Consider the following 20,781-nt stretch of genomic DNA (forward strand, 5'->3'; position numbering starts at 1 on the left):
CTGGGGATTGAGCCTACAACCCGCGCATGCACCCTGACCTGGAATGGAACTGTGACCTCCTGGTTCATAGGTCGACACACAACCACTGAGCCATGCTAGCCGTGCAAAGCAGGGATCTTTAGAAAAGATAATAATGCTGGGGAAAATAGAAGTAGGAAAAGATGAAGACCAAATATGAGACAGATTGACTCCATAAAGGAAGCCACAGCCATGAGTCTATAGCAGTGGTCGGCAAACTCATTAGTCAACAGAGCCAAATATCAACAGTACAACGGTTGAAATTTCTTTTGAGAGCCAAATTTTTTAAACTTAAACTATATAGGTAGGTACATTGTTATTAACTTAATTAGGGTACTCATAAGGCTTAAGAAGAGCCACACTCAAGGGGCCAAGAGCTGCATGTGGCTCGTGAGCTGCAGTTTGCCGACCGCGGACCTAGGGGAAAAAAGACCTCAAATCTTACCAAAATGAGGTTCCCCATTAAGGGGAATTATGTATTTCTGATTTTATTTTTCAGTTAAAATGATGGGAAACTAAGATTTTTGTACTTGAATGTCCATTGAAGAGCTTGAAAATTAACATAAAGAATTCAGCCTATGTTTACCCTTTAAAAGTGCTTGCTCATTTAAAGGGGATTAGTAGTTAAGTGATCCTATGCAACATGACAGAACAATTTGACACAGGGATATCATGTCAATTTGCCATTCTTTTTTAAAATATTTTTATTGATTTTTAGAGAGAAAGGAAGAGAGAGGGAGAGAGAGAAACATCAATGCCAAAGAGAAGCAGCCATTAGCTGCCCCCTGCATGCCCCCTACCAGAAATCCAAACAACAACCTTTTGGTGCACAGGATGATACTCAAGCAACTGAGCCACACTGGCCAGGGCCAAGTTGCTATTCTTTGTCAATCTGGCCCTTGTAAGACTCTCCTTTATACAATTATGTATAAGCATTCACTTGACAAAGTGGTATAGGAACAGTGGTTGGAAGGCATAGAGGAATCCAGGTCACTGAACCTCTGGTTGTACAGGCCATCTCATTAAGTGCCGGCTTTCTCACTCTGAGGATGAGTAGATAGTGAGCATGGTTTGGACTGGCTGGGCTCATGTCCTGCCTTTGCCACTGATTAGCTCTGGGACTTAGGGGAAGTTACTTAACTTCTCTAACCTTTTGTTTCTTTATTTGTTAAAAAAAAGGGGGGGGGGTATAATTTAACTTATAACATTTAGCAAAATGCCTGCCTCTTAATAAGATATCAAGTATATTTTTAAAATTATTATTAATGGAAACGAAGGGGTTTTAAACCCAGAAGGGTGATCTGGGTTCCAGTTCCACCTCTCCTATTCATTAGCTCTGTGTACTTGGTTTACCTTGGTCAAGTTACTGCAATTTTCTGCGTCTTAGTTTTCTCATTTGAAAAAAAGATCTCATGGGATTAAAATGTAAATAAAATAGATGCTAGGTGGTCAATTTCTTTCATTTTGCCTTTTAGTCAAGAGCAAGGGACGGTTGAATAAGGGATTTGGATGGAGAAATGCTGAGATGGGGAAGCCTTTCTGTCTAAGTGTCTTAGGACTCAAAGTTAATTCAGATTATCTCTCCACTTTGAAAGGTTCTGAAGAGTCTTCTGTCACTTTTTTTTATTGAGTCTTAGAGATTTAGTTAGCCAGCTTTGCAATCAGAGTAATAGAAGTTCAGTTCTTCAATAAACATGTTCTACCGTCATCCTTCCAAAAAGTCAAATTAGTAACTAAGGATTCTAGGCAGTTAAGTAACATTGTTAAGTTGTTTTACTCTTTATTCTATTTTCTGCTCAATTGTAACACTATTGGAAAACATTTACCAATGTTTACTTAAGACCTTCACCATTTCAGTTAAACTTTACAAAAATACATTTTTCTTAATATGCTTAATGTTTCTTTAATGGAAGGTGACTACCACAAGGCTATAAAGATGTTCCAACAGAGGAGTCTTTAGATTATTCCATTGTGTTCTGCTTGCCGCTCCCTTTCATTCTGTTCTCCCTCTTCCTATGAAGTCAGGTAAAGTTAATACAAGTTCTTATAGTTCTCATTATCTGATATTAATATTTCTTCCCAGTTGAACATGATATTTAACACTGCAAGCTAAGAGCTAAATGCCTCAAAAATAATATGAGGGCTAAATGTAGTAAAATGGTGGTCACCCCCCAATAAGATTATATGTCTCTTTGAGATGGCATGCTCATATTTTTTCATTTACGAGAGGGTGTCATTGGGCATAAGATGACTGTTAGTTAAGAAATATAAATACAAGACTAGGCTGAATTCTCAATCTGACTTCTCAAGTAAAAAATTTTACAAGGTGCGTTTATAATACTATTTTATTAATATGTATTTTATATAAAAAATAAAGACCTGATGCATAAAATTCATGCAAGAGTAGGCCTTCCTTCCCCCAGCTGCTGGCACCGATTTCCCTCTGGCACCCGGGACCCGGGATCCCCTCGCAGTCCTGCTTCTTCTGGAAGGATGCCCAGCCTAATGAGCATATTATGCTCTTATTATTATTGATATTTTCAGAATTTATTATTTAATATCAAAACTAAAAATACCCTTCATCTTTAAAGAAATAGAAAATAATCATGTGCAGTCATCCATCTGTATAGATATATATATATATATATATATATTTTTGGTTATTGTCTAGATTCCAAGTATGTGTATGTCCTGTGTGTGTGTGTGTCTTTACCAAGCATTTGTTTTAGAAGCTATGTTTCTTTTAGATCAATAATAATCTTTGTTCTCTGCTGTGTATTTAACTATTTCTATCTTCCTCGAATTTTGGAAACAAGAACTGAACATATTATGTCACATAACCGGGGGAATTTACTGGACATAGAATTTATAGTAAATTGCATTGTTCTGAGTTGTATATGAGATGTGAAGAACTATTAAGGTTGTTCCAATAGTATAATCTGGTAAGGCAGCAAGATCTATAGCGTAAGAAGCTAAGTGGAAAAATAATTGAAAGGAGTTATAAAAACAGACACAATCCCATGCCAAGAGAGGGATATAATTGAAGAGTGTTACTGGATGAAGGAGAGGCATGCTGTCCATGGGCCGAGGTGGTTTTGGAAGAAGATGCTAGCTAGAGTTAGACTTTATGAACCTGACCTACATTTGGCTATTGGATATGTGAAATAAGCACACTGTCCTGGAGCGCTCTGCTTCTCTGTATACTTGAGCATTGGTTGAGCAATGCTCGTTTGAATGAAATGGTATTGCTCACCCAAATATTAATAAACCAATTTAAATTTGAATTCATTTGGAAAGTTATTACTTTAAGGAATAGTTCCACACCGTTATTGTGTCATAAATTATCAAGAAAAAGAGTGGTTCAACATTATCATTGAGAGTTAACATGCATTTATCTAATGTAAATCATTGTTAGATGTCCAAAATAGCAAATGGGTTAACTTAAGACAGCTTGATATAAAAGCGAATGCACATGGCATACTTCTATGAATAAGCACTGAGTGTCTGCCCTGAAGAATAATCTAAATCAGACTAAAGGATGATCACTATAATTTGCTGCAGCATTTTGGACCCATTATATATTAGCACACATATATGCTAATTTGGGATGATCTGGAACTCATTGTCATGCAAGGTTTCAGTCAGTTATTTGGTTATTTTTAGGCAAAATAATGACTCATTTGAAGACCTAATAATATGAGTTTTATTTGGCAGATTCTATGTTCATATGTTGTTGATGCAGATCATTTAGCCTATCCTTCACTTACCAGAGGCCCTGTGAACTGTTTTGTAAATTTAGAGATAGTTGCTTTGATCTGGCCATAGAATAAAACAGGAACACCTAACTAAATAGCAACTAAACATAGCCTTTCATCTCCCCTTCAAAGCAAGAAATAAAAATAATCATTGCAAAGCAATGCCCTTTTTGTTTCTTAGATTTTGACTCTCCTGATCACCTGAAAGTTAATATTAGCTTCTCTTGCAAAGCCAATACTTTTAGAACTTCTTCCATTAAAAGGGACTGAATTGAATGAAATACATTATTCAATTACACTTTTTGATAACTTTCATTATAATCCTTTTATTTTCATAGTCTTTAACTCTTAAGTTTTTGCTTTTAGCTTTAGATACCACACAATAAAGAAAAAAAGTCTTCCCTAAATAGAGCGTCTTAATCATCAAATATTTATTAAACCATCATGTCCATGCATTATGGTAAATGTCAGAGTAAACCTGTAAATCGAGTCGGCAAAAGACTTATCTTGATTCCTTCTTTTTTATTTAAGCTTCAAAATCATAATTTTTGGTTCAAAAGAGGCATTTTAGAATTGGTCCCACTGGATTTAGTGGGATATTTAGAGAAACTTCAGTTAAAAAAGTTCATGCATTAAGCAGATCCATGCAGTGAAATCACTGAAAGGTATATATAACTTCAACGAGAGCATTCATTTGTTTTTCTTTTGCAGTGTAAAAAAAAAAATGTCTGTTTCAAATCCTATTTGTCCCTTATCTCTGTTTGTTCAGTTGTTTTTAATATCACATACTGAAAGAATTTCAATAGCAGTTTCACCATGAAGTCATTTGTTATCCTTCAGCAGGCTTTTGCCTACTGAATTGTAAAGCAGTTCTGACTATTTGCATCCTCCAGACGGAGTGGCATATAAACACTCCCAGATATTTCTGGTACATAGGAAAAAATATCTTATTTGTCCTTTCTGTGAATAAATAAGAGAATGTCAAATTTTATAGACTAATAAATTTGTATGCTGGCAGTGACATTGAATCTTTTATGCCCTACAATGTCACAGACCCTGAGAAATACATTTTTTTTTTGTTTCAAATGAATACTAAGTCAAATAGAAGCTCAATAAAAAGCCAGAGTTTGATTGCATTGTTTATATCTGCTCCATATTCTAATTCAGTTGCAATTTGCCACGAGGAAATGCAATTTGCATGTTTCCCAGGTTTATTGCACACCCATCACTCACATTCTGTATGTCAGCGAGAACTCAACAAATGGGTTAAAATGCCCCTTAGTATCAGTTTGACACAGCTGTCCCCCTCCCCCAATTTAATGTTAATTTTTATAACTCTTAGAGTTGTGGAAACAGGATAGGAATAGGCAACATAAATGTCTTTAATTTTTACATATAACACTTTTGATATGTGTGTAAATGTTGACTTATACACACATATGTGATGATGACTCAAATAGTATTCTACATGGGATACATCAAATTATATGAATTCAAGCAAACCTTTATGCACTTTTCCAATTTAGGATTAAATTTGTTTCTTATATTTAAGTTGATATGCATAATATCAGGTACCTAATCTTCATATTTAATTAAATATTAAACCCCTGCAATATCAGCAGTGATTGACAGTTTCATACTTGCAACTTGCCAGTTTTGTATTATACCTTGTAATTTTTTTTAAATTTAATGCACTGTGCACAAAACGGCATACCATCATATATTTCACAAAGTAAACAAGATTAAGTAATTTTACAGATAAATATGTACATGAAGCAGTGAAAATCTGACTTTCTTACTTTATCCATGTGACAAATAGGAGTCCCGTGAACTGAATATAGCCTGATTATTTTTCACCCTGATTTCTGAAGAAAGAATTTTAATAAGTAACGCATAACATTTTTTTTCTTTTATTGGTGCAATTAAAATAGAACTAGTATGGTGTTTGTCAACATTGATCTGATTTCTGGAGAATACATTTCCCTAAATGAGTTTTAGTTGAATGAAAGTAAATCTGATATATAAACATTGAAAATCAATGTTAATAATGTTTAAGAATAGATGTATATAAGGGTTTGGGAACACAAGTGCTATTTAAGTTTTTGCATAAACATGTTCTCTATGCATTTTCTTCAATTATGACAGGTAAGAAAAGGAATTCTACTTAGTTCAAATATGCCCACGTGCTCTTGATTTTTTTAAAAAGTAGTATTTCTGAAATTAAAAGTAACAATGTGTCTTACCTTTTACAAGCACATAGAGAGGTAGCAAAGGAGGTGGGTGTGCGTAATGCTATGGCAAAAAGGACAAAGATATTTTTATAAGTGGAATTTAAAAATTTGGAAATTATCACTTTGACACTAAATTCTTTGATTCAAGACATGTGTTCAGCCCGGCAGCTGGTGATAGAGTCAGGTAGCCTTATACTCTTTGTAGACTAACAGAACATGTGAACTGGAAAAACATTAGAGGGTCTCTAATCAAATCTCCTTGTTTTATAGAATGATTATCAAATTGATTCCTAGAAATGTTAAAATGGTAAAGCCTGGAGCAGACCTCTGTGGATTCTTCTTATGGATTCTAAGTTCTGACATCTTTCTTCCACACTGTCACTTCGATTCTAGCATTTATTATTATATCAGTGAATTGTTTTAGAAAGTTTTAGTGGCTTAACATTTATTCTGCCAAAGAACAATTGCAGTCACTCTAAATACTATATATATTATATGTACTAAAATTGCATATATTTTATTATATATGCATGTACTTTAGTATATAAAATTGCATATTAATTATTGTATATAATAAATATGACCGAACAACCGAATGACCAGTCGCTATGACATGCACTGACCACCAGGGGGCAGACGCTCAATGCAGGAGCTGCACCCTGGTGATCAGTGTACTCCTACAGCGGGAGCGCAACAGTGAGCCTACAGAGTAGCAGGCAGGTGCAGTGAGGCTGGGATGAGCTGGGGTGGCAGACAGGAGTGGCGGGTGGTGTTGGACTGCTGGTTTCGGCCCAACCCCCACAGGCTATGCCAAGGGACCCCACAGGTCCATGAATCCTATATTATATATGCTCTATATACCAACTTACATATCACTAAATTCTAGACACCACTGTATCATTATATTTTAAAAAGAAGTTCAAACATCCTATCTGAAGGTTTTTTTGTTTTTTGTTTTTTTTTAGTTTTTAGTTTTTAAGCCGTCCAAGCATTTGTCTTTTGTTTATTGACATGGGCCTCCCAGATTTCCATTCTTTCTCTTCGACCATAGTCAATTTGGCATTAAAGGATAATATTCAACCCTTGCTTCTTTTATGGAGTTGCACGAAAGTCAATGAGAATTTTACACAAAAGTAAAGGATAAACTGTGGCCCTGAAGTATTGATTGAAGACTGTAGAACAGACCACCAAGACTCAGTTCAGTGCCCAGGAAGGGGTTTGCATTAAATTTAACATTGCAGAGGAGGTTCCAGCTGTTGGCTTGATATGAAGGAGGAGAGCTGCTTTATGACTGATTACTGTCCTCAGGAGAAAGAGGGAAGTGGAGCGATGCCACATCTCCAATCACAGGGTGCTTTGCATAGTCTGGGGCACTCATTTGAGAAGGCTCATAACTTTAATGGTTCCCTATCTCAGTTGTCTTGTCTCCAGGCTTTGAAAATACTAAAACCTAGAAAGGGAGAGATGGGAATATGAATAATGTTAGGTGTAGAAAGTAGTAGAATAAAGTCAAATTATCTTATCTAAATTTCACACTGATGATAAGTCATTTGTCGTTTGTTACTCTAGCTAAAATAACACAACTAGACTTTATTTGCTATTTGTACTTGGTTTTATGTTTTTCAAATGTCACCTATTCCTTCAATCACTTGTAAGTACCCTGTAATCTCTTTTTAATGTAGGCACACTGGATTTTTCCCCTTTGTTTGCTGCCTTTGCATTATTTACTTTGATCTGCTGTGAGAAAATCTGAAAGTGTGTTGTCCTAAATGCTTGCATCGCACAACAAGATTTGAGGCCTTGTAGTTCGCATTGAAGAGAAAGGCTCTTGTGTGAAGACGCAGGTTTTGTTTAGTTCTCTCTCCCTGGTGGGAACCTTAATTGCATTTTCTCTCTCTCACAGTGGCTGGCTAAGGAGTGCCTGCCTTCCCTGCTGATGCTGAAGTTTTCAAGCTCTATTACTCTGTGACGGAGAAAATTCCTTGGTCCAGGAAGAAAAGGGTCAGATTAAAAAAAAAAAGTGTTTAAATAAGTATTGTCAGTTTAACATGCACAATCAACAAAAAGAAGAAACAATAGAAAGGCTGCATGTTTTCCTTCCTGATATTCTTGTAGAAGGTTTATATAACCCAGCTTATAACATAACAGATTTTAAATATCATGGGGAGGCTTAGTCTTCAGGTCACGAAGGTTAGACTTCATAACCAGTGAGAAAAATGTTATTAATTTGTGTCCTAGTCATTCTTGTGTTCTTTCTAAGTCAATCTATATATCTGATTAAAATATATAGTCCAGGTTATTTCTGAAATTAGTATTAACTATTGACGCATATGCCATTTTCAGCTAAGTTCTAAAGATCTAATCGTATTGATCTGTTCAGTTTCTATTTTGACTTTTTGAGCATCCAAGCAATATGCTTGAGTCATTAGATCTGAAATGAATATTTTAATTTTCTTCTCATCTGACTAAGTACACTTCATTTGAACTGGCTTTGAAGCTGTAGCTGCCATGTCTACTCCCACTTCCTGTAGTTTCATCCTGATGGGATGTAAGGCAGTAATAGCAATCTACTTAACATTTTCAATTTCAAAGTATCTTAACTGTGGAAGCTATATTGATCTGCATTCACAACAATGATTGTTTATTGTCTGAGACTTAAATGTTTTTATACACATATACATAAACTGTGGTTTTTAAAACCTATGGCTTGTCATTCCAACTGATATGGATTACTCAAGCATGTATTTTATTTTTCAAGGACTTATAGTATTCCCTTTGCTTACTCCTAAATCTTGGTATGTTAGGCCCAGTTGCCTTTTTAATTTCTCCATTTATAACTTGTTTTCTCTCTCTTTTCTTCTTCTCCTTTAGCCCCTTTATATTCCCACTTGCCTTATTCTAAGCAGTTATTCATTAATGCCTGCCCTTCATGTTATTTCCTGAATGGCCTGATCTTTGCTACTTGTCTGTGAGAAGAAAGAGAGATAAATAGATGATAGATAGATAAATAGATAGATAGATATATAGATAGATAGATAGATAGATAGATAGATAGATATCAGGGATAGCAGTGGGATTGTTTTGATGGATAGTTGGGTAGGAAGTAGAAGAATTCATGGTTGGAAATAGCATAGGATTGGTTGGTTGAGAAGAGAGCAAGGAAGAAAAAAGATGTTAGAAATTTGAGTATGTGAAGAGAAGGAAGATGCTGAGAGGAAAATGTGAAGATACCTTTCTAGAAATTGGGATTATGGATGTTAGCTCTGACCATGCGCTCCCATTAGTAGTCACTGGGCCTTTCAGGCTTTGTGCAATGAGCTGAACCCGTCAACAGAGTCTTTTCATCTTTATTGAAAAGCAGCGATCCAACACATGAAGTGAAAACATCTTCTTGATACAAGACTGTGCAGGGCTTTAAGAACACATTAACATTATAAGACAGATATGATTATCATTAAAAATAGCATCAGGAAGCCTATGTCTGGCTTTATTATCTTAAAACTGGTTAGTAATGTCAGGAGAACTTTCTAAAAATGAATTTAATGCATAATATACATTTGAACACTGGGTTAGTTTCAGGGTGATGATTTTTAAGGGTTTACAGCAATCATATTTGCATGTTAACAGGATTAAAAAATTCTTGAGTGATTCACCAGCAGATGTCATAGAAATACATATTTCCATATTTTTTCTTTGTAATTAGTGAGAAGTAAAATAATTGACAAAGATATACCAGGAGTTCTTAATAATTTTGAGGAGTATATATGTTTGAGAATTCAAGAGCTAATTGTTCCCTTTTTAATTTTGTGGTTTCAAATTCTCTTATATTTTGCAACTGTCAAAGTAAAAAATATAGAATGAACTGAATTTTTAGAGAGTTCAAAGGACTTTGTTAGTATATTTTATGTTCCTTGAATTCCATTATATATTTTTAGAAATACTTCTTAAGTTTCTCCTTTTTCTATTTACCCTCATCCTACTTATTTATTTCAGAAAGAGGAAAAGTTGTCAGTTAGGAACTAGGCATTGTTGAAATCTTAGAAAAAATCTAGATAATTCAGCAAGTGGCTCTTCTACTTACCAGTACATTTTATTATGACAGAAACTCTCTGTGATGAAGGTTAGGGAACCTGGTTATTTTTTAAAAATAGGTCAAGAAATGGATCAGAAAATCTGCAGGGGATTTACCTCTGTTTCTAGTGCTTCATAATGACAAAACTTTCTTTGGCTAATGAGCATGTCTAGATGAATTTAAATATATAGAGAAAAGGGTAGAAGAGGACAGTAGTCTTCTAAGAGAACTGATATAATCACAGTGATTGAATTCAAAAGACTGGAAATAGTTTGAGAGGAGTAAGAAATGACAGATAGGCCTCAGTTTGCTTAACCCAAATATACTCTCTTTTCTTATGTGAGTGGGTGTAGATCTCATGAACATAAGGGAAAACAGAGCATTTTGTGGAGCAATTCAGACCTACAATTATGAAATTCCTGACAACGAATCTTTGCATATTTGTTCTGTTTTTATTCCAGTGCTATATTTAACTATTTACCCATTTTCTATGAATTGACTTATTGAAACACTGAGGATTGAGTACCTATAGGGGATAGACACTGTTTTGCCTATAAACTGTAATTCTAGTAGTCAAAAAAATCTCAAACATAAGAGGTTGGAAATGAATACAAACATACTCTTTGCATATAGTAAAATTTTTATTCAGATACTTGACGTCACTATTACGAAGCCAACTATTGTGCTATGATGTATATTAAAAACTCAAAGTCATTATACTGTTGTCCTTAAGTTTTAACTTTAATGCTAATACTTATTTTAACTTTGGGTTTTATTACTTTACTTTGGAAAACCTATATTGCTTCTTCCAGGATAAGAGCCAAGTATACAAATATACATTATGTAGAGTTATTATTGTCCTGTTTCCATTTAAATGCCTCTCAAAAGAAAAAAAATTCTTCAATACAATGTAAATTACATTTTTATCTTTCTTTTACATTTTCTTCCATTCATTCAAGTGCCAGCTTCAGTGATACTTTTATTATAAAAATTTCTCTGCTCTAATCTCTATAAGAGCTAAGTATACCATAGAAAGGTTTTTTAGTTCCAATCACGCCATTTATAATCTGTTGTAACCATTTATTCTTTTGTCCCATTTCTACTAAAGGCTGTATATCTGGAGGGCAGGTACTATCTGTTATAATCTATGTATTCTGGTTACTTGACACAATATCTGATCCATAACAGATCAGTAGATATTTCTTGAATTAATTTAATCCCCATAGACTTACTGTTTAAATTCTTTCATCTTACATTTTGGGGACCTCTGTCTATTCTATGATAGGAAAATATGAGCAGAGGTCTTGATTTTGTTTGTATATAATACAGTACCAACTAAATTTAATCTTTTTTCTTGTCTGTAGAAAAATTTAAAATCCCATTTCTAAAGGAAGGAGTGGAGTTTGTCCATGTCACCTGAAATTTAAGAAACTGAAGATGAAGTGATAGTTTAAATGTTGGGGACACAGTTTATTGAGAAATGAAGGTCTGATTGAGAAATCGGTGCTTACCATGGTAAGCAGTGTAGTGCCATTGAAGCTTTCTGAAGATGGTGTGATCTGATCCAATTCAACATTTAAAAAATATAGTAAGATCCATAATAAAGAAAACAAAGATATGTTCTGTGTCAGAAAACTGAAAAAAAAAAAGAAAAAAGGAAATGCTATAGTAAACTGAGGTTGCTATGTTGTATCTCATAGACATATTTTACTCAGTCCAGACTTTTTTCAACCACATGAATAAAAAGCCAATTTTAGAATGGAGATTTCAAATAAAAATCATGAGTTGTACATACAAGAAACTTAGAAAATTGGCCTCTGTGTTGCCGTGGCAACAATTGACTAGAGGTGAGCAGTGTTTGTCAACTTTCTTGTGGGATCTATGTGCAGGTTCACTGTAGTTCCATGAGATCTGGTTGTTCACTGCCTGTTGCTTGAGGCATTCAAATTTATGGCCTCTATTATAACCTGATAAACATGGAAGACATGTGAGAGTTTCAATTCTGCATTATTAAAAACTAGCAGCCCGGTACATGAATCTGTGCACCAGTGGGGTCCCTCAGCCTGGCCTGCACGATTGGGCCGAAACGAGCTCTCCGACATCCCCTGAGGGGTCCTGGGTTGAGAAAGGGTGTAGGCCAGGCCGAGGGACCCCACCGGTGCATGATTGGACACAGGAGGTTGGCCAGTTGGGTAGGGATCACAGCGGGCTCCAGAGCATATCTGGCCTGTCTCACTCAGTCCCGATAGGCCGGACCCCAGAAGCAAGCTAACCTACCAGCCGGAACTCTGCCCCCTGGTGGTCATTGCATGTCATAGAACTGGTTGACCGGTTGTCTGCCCCCTGGTGGTTCGTGCATGTCATAGTGAGTGGTTTAGGGGTCTTAGCATATCATTTGCATATTACACTTTGATTGGTTGAATGGCTGACTGGTTGACTGGACATTTAGCATATTAGGCTTTTATTATGTAGGATAGACACAACATCAAATTAAAGACTATTCTAAAATTTTTACCCCTGACCCCTTTTCACCAGCTTGGGTTAAGAATGGAGTATGTAATGTTTTATGGTTTACAGAGTTGTTGTTTTAACATATGCCATCCTATTTTGTCCTCATTATCCTCATTCAGTCATTCATTCATTCATCTATTTATTCATAGTTCATGCATAAAACATTTTTGAAGCACTCAGTCTATTCCAGGCACTAAAATAAAAGAAAGTTTTCCAGAGATGCATAAAAGATATTTTGTTCTAGGAAACTCACAATTTAGTTGGGGGAAGACATTAATCTGTATAATTCAGTGTGTGTGTTCAAAAATTGAGATTAGCACAAGTGGAAACACAAAATAGGCTGATTCAGTTGAGAAGAGGTGGTCAGAATGGGAAAGAAAGAGACAGGGAAATATTTTGCCGAGTTTTCAGGCAGTTATCTGGAAATGAAGGGGAAAAGGAAGAGAAATGGCTAGAAAACAAGAAACTCCATGGCTCACAAAATGTTATGCTCATCAGTTGAGCTGCTGATATGATCTAGGTTATATGCACAGTACTCTGAAAGGATTCTTCAGTATAAGCAGGGTCTGATAAATTGACATGCCTTAACCAGACTATGTTTAACCTTGCATCTTCTGCATTCTAGTTTCTGTAGTTGTTTTGTTTCAAATATCTGTGAGTGAGGTCATGTTTTTTTCTAAAATTCAAAATATAACTCTCAAAATTTTTTCTTTAGTTCATTCTTGTTTTATGTATTTAACCCATTGCTTTATATGTTATTTTTTGGTATTTTAGTATACCTATATCTCTAAGAAAGTGTGAATTAGATGGGACAAAATAAAAAAAAAATAAAAGCTAAATTTTGTAAAATGGCATTCAAGTCTTGCTGAAAGATAAAAACACCTTCTTTTTTTCTCATCCCCCACCCTGTTTTGTATCCATATGTGTTTATTGGGATGGTTCCCCAAAGATCCTGATTTGAGGGGCTTTTAGTGCTGCTTCCTTCTGATGGAGCATCCTTCTGTAAGTCTTGCTTTTCCTCCTGTTGGCTGACAGAGAACAGTGGAATAACCAACACACAAAACTACCGATTGTGCATGGCTAAAGATGGTGGTGACTTTACAGCATCCTGGGCATTTCACATCCATGAAGTAGGAATTGGGGCTCTGCACAGGCACTTATTGTTTTTCCTGCTCTCCTCTCTGGAGAGTGATGAAGGAGGTCCTTATTGTGAGGGATTTCATCATGGGGAGGTCGTCACCTTCAGAATGGCACCACCTTCCTCTTCTAAATCGATTTGAAGTACTACAATTAAAATATCACATAAAACTCAAATTTTCTACTATCTACCTTCCTTTACTAATCACCTGACAAATCAAAGGCATGTTAGAACAGTGTTCCTCCTAGAATAATAATACTGTGGAGTATAATGGGGCAAATTTTTTTTTGTTTCCAAGTTATATATTTTAGAAATAGTCTAAACATGGACCTGGTAAATATAAACAGTTCTCATAAATGTTGCTATGTATCTTAAGAGAGAGATGGTTTTTGCATACATATATAATGGAGAAAAGTTGCAAATTCCATTTATTTATTTTAGTATAAAAATAAATATTAATCATGAATAAGCTTTATTATAAAAGAAACAAGTTATGTCTTTTGAAAGCTAGGATTTTTACTAAATTTTTCCACTTTAAATTATCTTTAAATTGGAGACATTTGGTGAACATTATAGAACTATAATCCATAGACTGTTAATTAAAGAACTAGTGAGTGGTCCCATTGGTCACTAAAGGAAAATTTGAAAACAAATGAGTTAATTTCTCTATCATTTGCTCTATAGTCAAAGGAGAAGATGATATTTGAGTTATATAAAAATCAAAGTATTAAAAATAGAAAAATAAGTGTATTGCCAAAAATTTGGCTTCTATTATGACTATTACTGGCTGAGCAATCTATTCGAATGAAGGGTTCTCATTTGTAAACTGAGAGGATTAACTAATTAATTCATAAGGTCCATTTGCATTCTAAAATTTTTATTATACAATAAATTAATTTAATAATTCATATATACTGACAATCAATGTGTAGCATGGGGGGAATATTATGCATAAATATTTAAAATTTTGAATACTTGGCAGAGGTCAGCAAGTCTTGTATAGGTTGTCTAGTAAAAAACAACTTAAGGAAAAATGTAACCCTGACCCATATTTTTGGATTAATGTTTGTGTTTTACATGGTGGACATATACAGATGCTGTTATTTATATGGATTGTTAAAAATCAAGGATATTGTAATTGAAAATACTTCTTTTCTTATTGGCACACAATTTCCAAGAGGAGAAATGATACTAAGTTTGATTACACCTACACTGTACCATGAAAAATTAGAAAATGTCCATTTAATCTTTATACTATCCCTGTGATTGTGGTAGATATCATTGTTTCCATTTCATTATTGAGGAAACTGAGACTCATTGTTCAAGTTACAAAGCAGCGTCGTGGAGACAGGCACAAGTCCTGACTGTCTGGCTCTCTCTCCTCTATAAGGCACTGCCTCCCCGAAGGAGGTGTACACAGATGCTCACTGAGCTCACCTTTCCTCAGTTAACAGAACTGTACCTGAAAGTAACCATCGGGTGATTTTTGTAAACAGAGGGACAAGAGACTGATAACAAGAGTTATGGGAGGCTGAGAGAATCAGTAGCAAAATTTTGGTTGATCATTAAAATAGAAAAATAATGCGTACGCATGGAGAGCTTTGAGGGTGCGTATCATTTGTTTGGATCACAGGCCAAGAGGCTTTGAAATTTCTGAGATGGAGTGGGAGTGGGGAGTGATGAAGGAAAAACAAGATTTACAGACCAAGTCAGATGAGAAGTCACTTAGCAGAGGTGAACGATAACGACTAAAAAAAAAGTTAGTTGAGTTGCAAAGTAAAAACAATAGCAGGGTTTATTGGGGGGTAGAATAAATACTAGTTTTTCAATCTGGGCAACGGGGATTGGAATGTACTTTTTAATTTTGTTCAGTAATGAAAGGATATGTAAGAAGTTGCTCTCAAAATAGTTAAAAGACAAAGGCTGTATATGATAGTTTCACATAATTTTGTGAATGATGGATACATTTTTAATGTAGGCAAATGATCTGGGACCCTCAGATTTCAAAGACTGATATTTCTTTTTTCTGGAATAGCATTAAACAATCTAATTTTTACAATCAATATGTTAACTGCATTAAAGTAACATTTAAAGTCATAACACTGCCCTATTTAGTTAATTTTCCAGAAGTTGTGTCCCATATTAATTAACTGAATTGTATATTGAGCTTATGTGTGAAAATTAGTGATGGTTACTCTCACTTCTGTAATATGATCATTCTAAAGCCTGAAAATCAAAAGCCTATCTCAAAGTCATCCCAAAAATAGCAGTAGAAAGTGGTCTCATGATGGTGTTGCCAACACTGATGGTGAAAAATTTTACTATGAGCTATTTGTTTCCCTTATAGATTGTGCCCATTAAAAATATTTCTGCTAAGATTTGAAGTGTAATAGTGACTTTGAGAAATATACAGGAAGGAAGGAAATGTTTGGTCAAATTACTGCTTAATTATTCCAAAGCAGGAGTGACTGGCTTTGTTTTGCCCTCTTTTACTGAATAACTTCTGATGCAATCAAACTGAAAAGTCAGGAAATTAACTTCTATGGAAATTGAGTCATGCATTAAATGCATTTTCAATTCTGATACTGTTTATTTAGTAACCAGTAAAACTGAACCAAGTTGTACTATGAAGGATCAGGGTTTCAAGTAAGCAATTCATTTCCTACATTATCCCTTCACTTGGCTGACCAGAGTCTCTAGGAATTTTATATTTTTATATTGTTATTTAAAATAGAGAATACAATGCTTATGCTAATATGATTTTAGCTCAGTTTACCTGCAACAAAAATTTTTAGTTAAATTATTTCTATATACTATTTATTGTTGCTTTCATTGTTTTTCTTTCTTTCCTATATCCTTATTAAAATAGACAAAAGTCTGCATAATTATATTCAATTCAGAATCACTTTATCAACTGAGGGCCATGTTACATAAATAATTTACTATAGTGTAAGTAATGTATGTGTCTTTTTGTCTGAATGTGTATGTATATGTGTGTACAGGTCCTTATCCATATATTTATAGAAAGAGACTTTTACATCAGTACAAAGATATGAAATCTTTTCATGATTATACTGAGACAGCAGAAAATGAAGTGGACATAGTGTTATCTTTTAAAATTCATGTCCGAGACTTAGTGACCTGGTTTGACTCTATGGCCATAATGCCATGCTTACGATTGTTGTCTGTCTGTTTTGTCAGTTTGTCAGTGTGAGGGAGCATATTCAGCTTCCTTCAGCCATATCCTTTTTTTTTTTCGAACAGTTTACTGACTTTTTTCTTTTTAAAGAGAGAGGAAAGGAGTGGGACTGAGAGAAACCTCCATATGAAAGTGAGCATCCCTGGGCTCCCACCTGCACGCCCCTCACGAGGCCCACAACCTAGGCATGTGCCCTTTAGACCTTAATCGAACTTGCAACCTCCTGGCACACAGGGACAATGCCCAACCAACTGAGCCACACCAGCCAGGGTAGCCAGCATCTTTCAATGAGAGTAATAGCACAGATGCCACACTTCTCCCGGACTGCCGATATGTTTGCGGAGACCTAGAGAGAATGCTCTTTCTAAGGGTGGCCTCCGTTGATGAATCACCAATTTCATTTTGCAAAGAGTTATAGTGACCCATTTTGTCCCCCTCGTAGGCCTTAGAGTCTTTTGAAGAAAAGCTGGGTTTGTTAGCATGCAGTGCCTTTCAAGAGCTTTGGAGGACCTGTGCCTAGAAAGTTTGCTCTAGACTGGAGGGCACTGGGTCTCCTACAAAGTGCAAGGGCAAGTTAGGTTAACCCAGCAATGAGTTAAAAGTTTTCAGCTTTTCAATATTCCACATCTGTAAAATATGGACAGCGATGCAGTGTCAGAACAATGAAATAACCTATCAGGTTTCTATCCTAGAATGTGTTCTCAGAGGATGCTTGCTTCTTCTGCCTCCACATGTTTTCTATCGCAATGGGCAGCAGAACATCATCTCTTCCACTCTGACACTTGCAGATGAAGGGAGTCTTCCCATCTAAGGAACACTTTAGGCTACAGGGTCCATTCTATTTGTGTGTTAGTGATAGAAACCCTCCATTCTAAGAAGTGAAGACATGACCAGGTTATTGTGTGGTACAGAAAATATGGGAATAAACTGGGCAATGCAGCTACTGCCTTATAAAGTAATTGCTTGATTTTGCATCTGTTTTAAAAATAAAGGGCAAGTGGTACAATTGATGTATAATTTTAGTTATGTATACGAATTTGTACTTGAACCATTCTGAAATTCTCACTGATTAGTGTAAACATCAGAAAATATGATCTAACTTGAGAGTAATGTTAACCCAGAGAGTCATATCACTGAATATCATTTTGAAAATTTTGAATACCAATTTGTTTTTTAAAAAGACTTGTTTGACATTTAAAGCAGCTCACTCTTTGCTGTTGTCATTGTTTTTGTTGTGTGTGTGTGTGTGTGTGTGTGTGTGTTGCTTTTTTTGACAGACAATAGAGTGACTAGACTGTTTCTTTACTTTATAGGAAATAATATTAAACTTTAAATATAAATATGCACAGTTTGTGAACAAATGCAAAACAACAAACGTAATAGAGATTATTTGTATGCCATTTCCATTGGTTTACTCTACAGATATGTCCTCAATGATAATAAAGTAATAAAAGATTGTTTTCACAGCTGTTTGTCTTTGATTACATATTTCTTTGAAGTACTGTAATAAGACAGACTTTGAACCTGGAAAGAGATCAAATAATGAATTGTTCTGCTTTGTAAAGCTTAAGAAGGGATTTTATTGTCGAAACATATAGTGAGACATATTTTTTCTTCTAACAGCTAAATAATGGCTGAAAGTACTATGAGATCATTACAGATGGACTAGATTAAAGGGCTTGGGGCCAAGTGTGAGTGATCGTTACCAAAAATTGGTGCTTTGGTTTTAAAAGTCAGATTTGGTTAATTACCAAATATCTCATTAGTTCACTTTGGAGTTGAAATGGAATAATATAAAGATGCTAGAATATATACTCATATTTATAATACTTATATCTAAAGACAATATGAAACTTGAATTCCTAAATCCCCAAAGATTTATGCCAAATTTGTTATCCACTTCAGATTTAGGCAGATTAGATTAATGAGATTCCATAAATTAAACAACATGTCATGAGATAAAAGAACATTAATAAACATCATATGGTTCTTATTTTTAACTAAAATAACAGTTTAGAAAATGTAGCAACAAAGTTAGTTGTAACACTTGCAATAGATTTTCAGAAGATATATGTTAATATAGTTGTAACTATTATTTCCATGTATAGTTTCTTTTAAGTATACTTATTGATCTTCAGGGAAGTGGTGAGTATTATGGAGATAATAGAATTAGGCATACTCCTTTTAGTATTTTGTTTTGACTCAACCTAAGATGTATGTGATTACAAAGCATCAAATGGAGTAGCCATTTCAATATTGTATATGTTGTTATTAAAGTTATTTTAAAACAACAGACTACTTTTATAAATACTTGAAAGTTCCTGACTATTTTAGAAAGAACAATACTTACGTACACATTTCTGGATCCCATGTACACAGTTTAATAATTTTTTTTTGTAAACTAGTTTTTGTTGTTTTCAGAAGAAACTTTTTCTCTTTGTTTAAGATATAAACCTTTCAAGTGATAATTTTCATGGAAATACTAGACAAAGGAATATTGTAACTTTAGAGATTTTTATGATGAAGGTGTGTTTAAGAGATGTCACTTTGATATTTTTACATTATGTCCTACATTTGTCAGCTAAAACCAGGATATTGCCTCAATGAGAAAAAGCATGTTCTGCACTTGTCAAAAGGCAGTAAGTAATGATTAAAATAGCAGTGTGAAACGCTAGGAGATTAAAGTGATGCTAATGATAAGTGAGAGAAGAAAAGGGCAAGCTATATTTTAATCCCTGAGAGAATGGTTAATGACTTCTATTGCCTGAGATTAAACTAAACCTGTCTCATCAGCTTTTTCTGCCTGGTGAAAAAAAGCTCTCTGCACTTTAATTTATTAAAGTCTTTTAAGGAAGCACATTGATCTACAGAGGTTAAACTTTTAAAAATTGTGCAAAATACACACAAATGCTTAACAAAAGTGTGATTTTGTTGCTTTTAGGCATGCTCACAGATTTATAAAGAATTCATTGTCCATGCCCTTAGTGTGTTTAATTAAGGAATCTTAATTACTTAAACGAGAAGGTTTGTTTCTTTAAAAAAAAAAAACAAACCCAGAACATATTTATATAACTGTAGGCAAGGGGGCAAGTATACTGTAGAGGAGATCAGTCTATCTGAAGAGATTAAATTATGATACTAATTACTGCATGGTTTGTTCAGAATAAAAAAGACATATACTGTTCAGAAAATTAAATAAAAAACACCTTGAAAACTACCCTAAATTATACTTTTTAAATGGAACAATTTGCTGTTAACTCTAGTTAGTTTTTGTGAATTTTATTATCTTTGATAATTCAGTTGGCCTTTCAAACCTATAAGTTTTCTTCATCCTTTACCTATCCTCAACCATAGAGATGATGTCCACATTTATACAAATAACATTTATCTTTATGTAACTAATATTTAATTTATCCTGGTGGGATAATGTGTGTGTGTGTGTGTGTGTGTGTGTGTGTGTGTGTGTATGTGTGAGCCCTTAAATGGTTTGTGGATAGGAAAATGGAAAATTACAAAAATTTCATCTCATTCTTTCTATAAGTTTGTAGGCCATGTAGTTAATATTTACCAGTTCTACATCTTAATTGTTTTAAGTTATCTATCACAAACAATAATTTCCACCAAGTCAGGTTATAATAGTTTACTGATTCATTGTTATAAGGGGGAGAGTTATTTCTACATTCTAGAATGGCATACTTCTACTTTCTAGAGTTCTGTAAAGTACTAGTACTATGGTTCAAAAGTGACTGATTTACTATAAAAGTGGGTTCTTGTTTGAATTAAATAACCCTATGACCTTTTTAAAGTATTATTTTTATTAATTTGAGAGGGGAGAGAGAGAGAGAAAGAGAGAGAGA

The 20,781-nt window shown here is 34.5% G+C and overlaps 1 protein-coding gene and 1 pseudogene across 1 annotated transcript in view; one reads left to right on the forward strand and one right to left on the reverse strand.

Moving 5' to 3' along the window:
• Positions 1-20,781, forward strand: part of DACH1 (dachshund family transcription factor 1) — a 434,735-nt gene that overhangs the window by 71,275 nt on the left and 342,679 nt on the right. The window lies entirely within an intron of this gene.
• Positions 13,535-13,814, reverse strand: LOC107183242 (annotated as a pseudogene).

This window comes from Myotis davidii, unplaced genomic scaffold, assembly GCF_000327345.1.
Source record: "Myotis davidii unplaced genomic scaffold, ASM32734v1 scaffold10, whole genome shotgun sequence".
Classification (NCBI taxonomy): Eukaryota; Metazoa; Chordata; class Mammalia; order Chiroptera; family Vespertilionidae; genus Myotis; species Myotis davidii.